Genomic DNA, 7,577 nt, shown 5'->3' with positions numbered 1-7,577 from the left:
TTCTCAATTAAAATGTACTATAATTATTTTTAATTTTAGTATAATTTTAAATTAAATATTTTAAAATTATTTTTAGTTTTGATATTTTAAAATTAATTTTAATTTAAATATTTTAAAATTATTTTAGTTTAGATATTTAAAATTGTTTTTATTTAAATATTTAAAATTATTTTAATTTAAATGTTTTAAAATTATTTTTAATTTAAATGTTTTAAAATTATTTTTAATTTAAATGTTTAAAATTATTTTTTAATTTAAATATTTTAATTTTTTAAATATAATTGTTTATATTGAAATATAAATTATAAATATTAATATTAATAAACTAAATAAAATATATAATAAATGAAGATAAAAAATTAGACGTACAAACATTAATTTAATTAAAAGAATTATAATGACACTGAAAAAATAGTATTAAACGGAGATTATTTAGTATAGATTAATATAACCTTGGTAATAAATTAAAATAATTGAGGTTTTTTAACCTTTATCGCTGAACCCCGATAGGTTACTTATGTTTGTTCCAAACCCCAGCTAGCTATCAATAATTTTAAGAAGTTGAGAAGTTTCCAGTCTCAATCTCACTAACAAAATAGAATTCTTTTCGAGCTCCTCCGAATTGCCCTCCCTGAAACCCTTGCCTTCATCACACATGCCTCCTTTGTATTGGCCATCCCTTAAAATCGTAGCCTCCACCGCTCGCCGCTCCTCTGCATTAGCCTCCGCCGCGCGCCCCTCCTCTACATTGGCCATCCCTTGGAACCCGAGCCTCCACCACTCGCCTCCTCTGCATTAGCCTCCCTTCGAACAGTAGCCTCCACCATGTGTGCCTCCTCACATTGGTCCTCATTGAAACCCTAGCCTCCACCTGCGCGCCTCCTTTGCACTAAACCCTCCCTGGAACCACCTCTAGTTGAGCTTGCTGCAATTCGTCGACATCTGGAGCTCGTACCCTTATCGTTGTGTGACAGAGCTTTATCCCGCGACCACCACCGCATCTTTTCACCTGCAGCTAGGCTTCCCAAGGTTACGGTAAACAACTCATTCGCAATCCATTTTTGTTATGGTTTGATTTTTGATTTTGAACTAATTGAACGGGCCTACTTTGTTCTGTGGTTTTGAACGAATTGAAACCCTAATTTTTGTGTTTGATTTTTGTGGATTTAAAGTTAGGGAGAACTGGATTTATTGTGACACTTAGGAGAAGGATAAATGGGTTTAGTGCCGCTGTGAATGGGATTTGAAAACCCAAGGTTCAAGCTCCAATCGTTTCTCGACGAGGTAAGAGTTTGTGATGTATTTAAGAAAAAGTCTTAAAGCATTTAGTTTAGTTTGAGTATTGTGATTGATTTCGTTGTTTTGCTTCTTCATTGAGTATGTTGATGAAATTTGGGTAAGTTTGACAATTAAAGGTGTTGCGGCCGGCTCTTGGTGTTAAGGATGATGGTTTGCTGATGATGGTGTCAAGTGCTTCGACCGGCTTAGTCGCTTCTATGTATGACCTTTCAAATTTGTTAAATTGCATTGTTATGAGATAATCTTGGGATTATCACATGATAGAAAATTAGAATAAAGAAATGTGAAATTCTATGTGACTTGGCTATGATTATCTACTCATGTTGGTTTGATAATTTGATATTTCACTGTGATATAGTTTGTAGAGTCTGACAAATTTTTTTCTGTGATAGGACAAAATTTGGGTTGTAGTCAGCTTATTTTATACTCCATCCATTTTGACTACAGTCTAATTATGTCTATGCCTAAAGATTTTATTCACTGATGTGTTGTTGCAAAATGAAACTAAATCAAGTGTCATTTGTAAAAGGAAGGTTTTATGGATAACGTAGGTAAGAAAATGAAGTGATAATATTGCAAATGAGGTACTCTGGAAGATCACTAACTGGCCTATTCTTGTTCATATTTAACTTTTGAATCTCACTTGCATCTTTTGTTCCCACTTGATTCCTTTTAAGATTTTTTTAATGATCTGAACCACTTTTAGTGGAGTTTATCCTCTTATCACTTTTTTTTTCATAAAACTTTTTTTATATTTGTATTCTACTCATATGAATAAAAAATATATATGAAGTTCAAGCATCTTGAACATTACAATTGATGTCTATATTTATAAATGAGGTTTGTTATTGTTTCAAGTCATCAACTTGATGTTGATTCTACAATGCCATACTTAAGCCCAGACTTAATAAAAATCTCTAGGTGCAAATTTTGTAAGTACGTGATTAACTAATACTAAAGTCCACCTAGTTTCATTATTGCATGATAAGTACGGAGACTATTAAGATGCAACACATTTTTTAATATATTAAATATCTTATTTTATTGAAATGTATATTGGTATAATTAAAAGATATTGGTGTTTGTTTTCTAGGATTACGTAAGGAGGGAAAAAAACCTAAAAGTGCTTTATCATAAAAAGACTTAGGCCCACTTTTTAACTTTTTTACATTAGGCTTACTAATTCCTATAAATACGAGTATCATATCTATCATGTGTTGGGTCCTAAAATACAACAAATAAAAAAAAAAGGTTTCAATTTCAGGAAGATAAGACACTATTTTTTTTCAGCAAGATCGAATGAAAAAAGAAAATTAAGTTCATCTAATTATTATATATTATTATATGATATACTTTAGTATTTTGAGAAGTTTTCTGCCTATTTATTTGGTGCCCTTTATACTATTAAAAGTTTGGTTTGCAACTATAAAGGAGAATCAGTAACATGTTATTTGAAGAATTATTAAAAATAAAAAAACTGGGATCCTTTCTTCCTTAAATATGCATATTATAAATAAGGTGGGTTGCTTTTGAAAGAGGAGGATCTGAACCCTCGTCAAATGCTAGTGGAGGTATTGAAATTTTTGAATGTTGATTATCTATTACCTGTTATTCTGAGAGGTTTGTTTGGACTTTGTTACAATGACTTTGTTTCAACTTTTCAACTACGACTACAAAATCAAATTAAAAAAATCTTCGTAAGCTAAAATTAGCTTAAAGTTAAAATTTAAAATCTATACAAATTATATAAGAGAACTTATATAAACTTGTTCTTAAGGTAACCAAACTTAATTTCTTATGCATAACTTCATCCAAAGGCTCAGTGGTTATATTCCCTACTTTTGATACAAAATTACTGCTACTAGTTTTATATTACACAGGATGTAAATGTAACATTCTCTTACCATTTTGCTGATTAAAACGTTGCTGCATAAAATATTTCTCAGTATACTCAACAAGGAAATCATGTTCATGGCAATCAACAAATGGAACAAGAGCAAATGCAATCTTTTATCTTTTAAGAGAGAATTATTGTCTGCATTGAAGAAACAAGAATGAAGACATGTTTTAAAGAATTCAAAACTTTGTTTGTGTTTTAATTGTGTTGATGCATCACTTTTTGTTGATACTCTCCAATGTTTTTGTGTCCTAAAACTATTATACATTGGTGGAAACTTTTATGTTGTTTTGTACTGTTGGATGGATATACTTTGATCATTGTAGGATTGATTATCTATCCTTTTTAAATAGGTATTGCAAATTTTGGAGGTATTTAGACACTTTTTGTGAATAATTTATTTTCTTTGTCTTCTTTTTTTATTATGGGCATAGGTTTATGCACATGACTCATAATAGAGAGTGAGTAATAATTAAGTAATTGTAATTAACAAAATAATATTTGTAGGAGATTAATAGAATTGCAATAAATTAACTAATCAATTGTGATACAAATTAGTGATAAAAGAATTGCAACAAATTAGTTACGGATTAGCGAGAAAAAAATTGCAATAAATTAGTTACAGATTAGCTACGGATTAACGAGGGAAAAATTGCGATAGATTAGCTACGAATTAGCGGGGAAAAAATCGCGATAGATTAGCTATGATTAGCGAGAACAAAATTGCGACAGATTAGCTACAAATTAGCGACAACAGAATTGCGACAGATTAGCTTCGGATTAGCGACAACAAAATTGTGACAGATTAGCTACGGATTAGCGACAATAGAATTGCGACAGATTAACTATGGATTAGCGACAACAAAATTGTGACAGATTAGCTACGAATTAGCTAGAAATTTTAAAACTTTTTCACTTCAATTAAAGATGGAATAGAGAGAGATTAGCTATGAATTAGCTAAAATTGTAAAATTTTTTACTTCAATCAGAGAGGAAATAAATAGGGATTAGCTATGAATTAGCTATAGATTAGCTACGGATTTTATCCCTCTCTAATTAGCTACCTGTATTTAGCTAAGAAAAATTTCCTAGCAATTTGATAGTTAATTTGTCGCAAAATGGTTTAGCTACGGATCAGCTACGAAATTTGTCATAGCTAATATATAAATTTTTGTAATGTATATCCTGTTAGATAGATCAATAAACAAAGACAAATCTTTTGAATTCAATGTATAGCAACTAGATATCAACACATATTAGGTCACCTCACAACATCATTTTTGATAATTCTAGTGATGCCACTTATGCTTTACCCATAGACCTTGACTTGAACCTAATTTATTAGTTCAATTAAAAAAAATAGTGTGACCATACCAAAGGCAAATCGATAAGGTTTAAGAGTCCAAGAAAGAAATGAAATTCATTTAGTATCCAAATGCATTGTTTGAACCAAACAAAAATTGAGTAAACTCCAAAGGAAAAGGGAAAATGGTTAGTTAGTTAGTACCTTAAAGATGGAACAAGTAGTATAAGAAAGGGAGATAACAGATAGGGCTTCCTGCAAACTTGAACAATTAAAATATCCATAAAAAAGTGCCACTGAATATGCAAATGAAACAAAAAAAAAAAAGAATCAGGGCTAAATAAAAAATCTAAAGCATGTTACAGAAAGGTGAAGGAGACTTACCTGGTGACTAACAACGACAACGTGGGAGCGCACCCTTTAGTCGAATAGGCGAACTTGGTCGGGCAGTGTCCTACGGGGACTCGCCTTTTATCCGACCAATAGGTTTAATTTGAGTGTGTGTTTGTGTGCAATCATTAAAGAGTTGTCTAGAATCTCGATTTCATTGATGTGATCGGTCAATTACAACTACTTAGCTCAAATACATTTTTAAATGGGTGGCGGTCCATGTATCAGGTATTTCATTGTTGCTTAAATATTCCAGCCGATAGGCCCCGTTATCTTGATCTTTAATTACTCAGTATGGGCCTTCCCAATTTGGAGCGAGTTTCCCATGGGCGAACCTCTTTCGGGTATCATTAGTCTTTTGCCATACCAGGTCTCCTTTGATGAAGCGTTGAGGTTTAACTTTAGCATTATACCTCCTCGCCACCATTCTCTTGCATGCTTCCGCTCGAATCGCCGCTTTTTCTCGTCGCTTGGTCATCAAATATTGCTATTCTCTGATCATCCCCGCGTTACACATCCAAATTTTGCATTTGATGGCGAAGAGTTGGCTCTCCTACCTCGACCGACAACATTGCATCTGTATACACCAGGTTGAAAGAAGATTATCTAATAGTTTTGTGCGGGGTACATTGGTAAGCCCATAGGACTTGTGGAAGTTCATGCTCCACGATAATCTTGTTCATTGCCTCCGCTTGTTCATTGCCTCCACGATAAGCCCATAGTTTTGTCCAAGCTCCTTTAACTTCCTCGAGTCTCTTTTTTAATTCCACTACGATAATCTTGTTCATTGCCTCCGCTTGGCCATTCGCCTGGGTGTTCAACGGAGCTACTGAGGTGGCGTATTCCTACTTGCTGGTAGAATTCTCAAAATTTCAGTTTATAAATTGTCTTCCATTATCAATGATGATCGTGTGGTCTAAGTCGAACTTGCATATAATATTTTTCTAATCAAACGAATGGAATTTTCGAACGGTGATACTTGCGAGGGCTTTAGCTTCAACCCATTTGGTAAAGTAGTCTACGGTAACTAGAATGAACTTCTTTTGTGCCTAACCAACTGAAAATGGTCCAACTATGTCCATGCTCGATTGAGCGAATGGACAAGGTGAGGATATGTTAGGTAACTCGGTCGAGGGCGCGTTGGAATCGTTTCAGTGTGCTTGGCACTTTTCACACTTCTGCACCACGAGCTCGCAATCAGTTTCGATGGTTGGCCAATAATATCCTGTCTAAAGGATTCGAGCCTTCATCGTACCGGTATACAAATTGCATATGTCGTTATGGATCTCATCCATCACATAAGTGGCATCGTCCTTTGCTAAGCATTTGAGGAGTGGTGTGGTAAACCCTCGTTTGTACAAATCTTCTCCTATGGTGACGAGCCGAGACACCCGTCAGGCATTGGTCCACTTAACGTCTCGGCCTTCTTCCTACAGCTTTAGCAAATCCCTTCCTTTCTCTAATCGGATGGCTCTTGAACGATCATGCATTCCCCTACCAAGGGTTAACCAAGATCTACTAGGTAATCATTTTCAATTGTCCCCTATCTTTGCCTTTAGTCAGCTTGAACAATTGATCGACGTGTGTGTTCTCCGCATGGGGGATATGTTGTAGAGTGACCTCTTTGAAACTCTTGATCATTTCCTTGACCTTATAGTAGTATTATAGTAGGAGGTCCTCTTTCACCTGGAAGTTGCCATGGACCTGCCCCACTACCAGCTGCGAATCTGTGTGGCATCTCAACCTACGTGCTCCCAAATCTTTAGCTAGGGTCAGCCCGACTGTCAAGGCCTCGTACTCTACCTAGTGATTGGATGCCTTAAACTTGAAAATCAGAGAGTGTTCTACCACCAAACCGTTTGAACCTTCCAAGACTATGTCTGCTCTGTCGCCCTTTTGTTCAATGAGTTATCCACGAATAATGTCCATTCCTCCTCTTTTGCTCCCTCAGTCGCTTGCAACTCCACTGTCAAATCCGTCAACTATTGGCCTTTGATCGATCCTCGAGCTTCGTACTTGAGACTGATCTTCGAAAGCTTGACAAACTAGGTTATCATCCTTCCGACCAAAATCTAGTTTCCTCGAGATCTTAGCTATCGGGTGGTTGGTACGACCATAGGCGACGAACGACGTTAAGCAGGGCTAAAGCCACTTTCTCGATGAGTTGATACCTTGTCTCCGAGTCTTCTAAGTCTTGCAAGACTCGACTAATGAAGTATACTAGTTGTTGTTTCGTGTTTTCTTGCACCAAGTTGCGCTAATGGCATCGTTTGAGACAAACAGTTTAATGAGTCATTATTTTCCTTTATTCCATTTGCTTTTGTGCCCATCTTGAAGGTTGTTTAGAGCTTAATTGTCTTTTGTTAGTGCATTTTTCTCAATTGGGCTTCATTGGGCCACTATTCCAAAATTTGAGTAATTTGACATTAATTGGTCTAATTTTGTTTCTAATTATTTTTAGGTATTTTATGGAGCAAATTTTGGAGCTTGGACACTAATATTAAGATGAAGAGAGAGTTTGCACATCATTTCCACGTCTACGCCATATCATTTAGGTTGTTCACGTCACTAGGCAACCATTTTCAGCCCATAGTAGTATTTTTCTAATTTTGAGTGGCAGAATGCAATTTTGTAATTATGTAGAAAAGTGGTGATGTGACCACGAGTTTTTAGGTCATTTTTGTAATG

At 34.8% G+C, this 7,577-nt stretch overlaps 1 long non-coding RNA gene across 1 annotated transcript; it reads left to right on the top strand.

The window, feature by feature from the left end:
* Positions 1–539: 539 nt before the first annotated feature.
* Positions 540–1,732, top strand: LOC114182307. Its single transcript, XR_003604058.1, has 3 exons — positions 540–1,035; positions 1,173–1,284; positions 1,416–1,732. It is a non-coding gene; the product is annotated as an uncharacterized LOC114182307 (long non-coding RNA).
* Positions 1,733–7,577: the final 5,845 nt, after the last annotated feature.

This window comes from Vigna unguiculata, chromosome 4, assembly GCF_004118075.2.
Source record: "Vigna unguiculata cultivar IT97K-499-35 chromosome 4, ASM411807v1, whole genome shotgun sequence".
Classification (NCBI taxonomy): Eukaryota; Viridiplantae; Streptophyta; class Magnoliopsida; order Fabales; family Fabaceae; genus Vigna; species Vigna unguiculata.
Note: the sequence above shows the minus strand (reverse complement) of the source record. Positions and strands in the feature narration are given on the sequence as shown.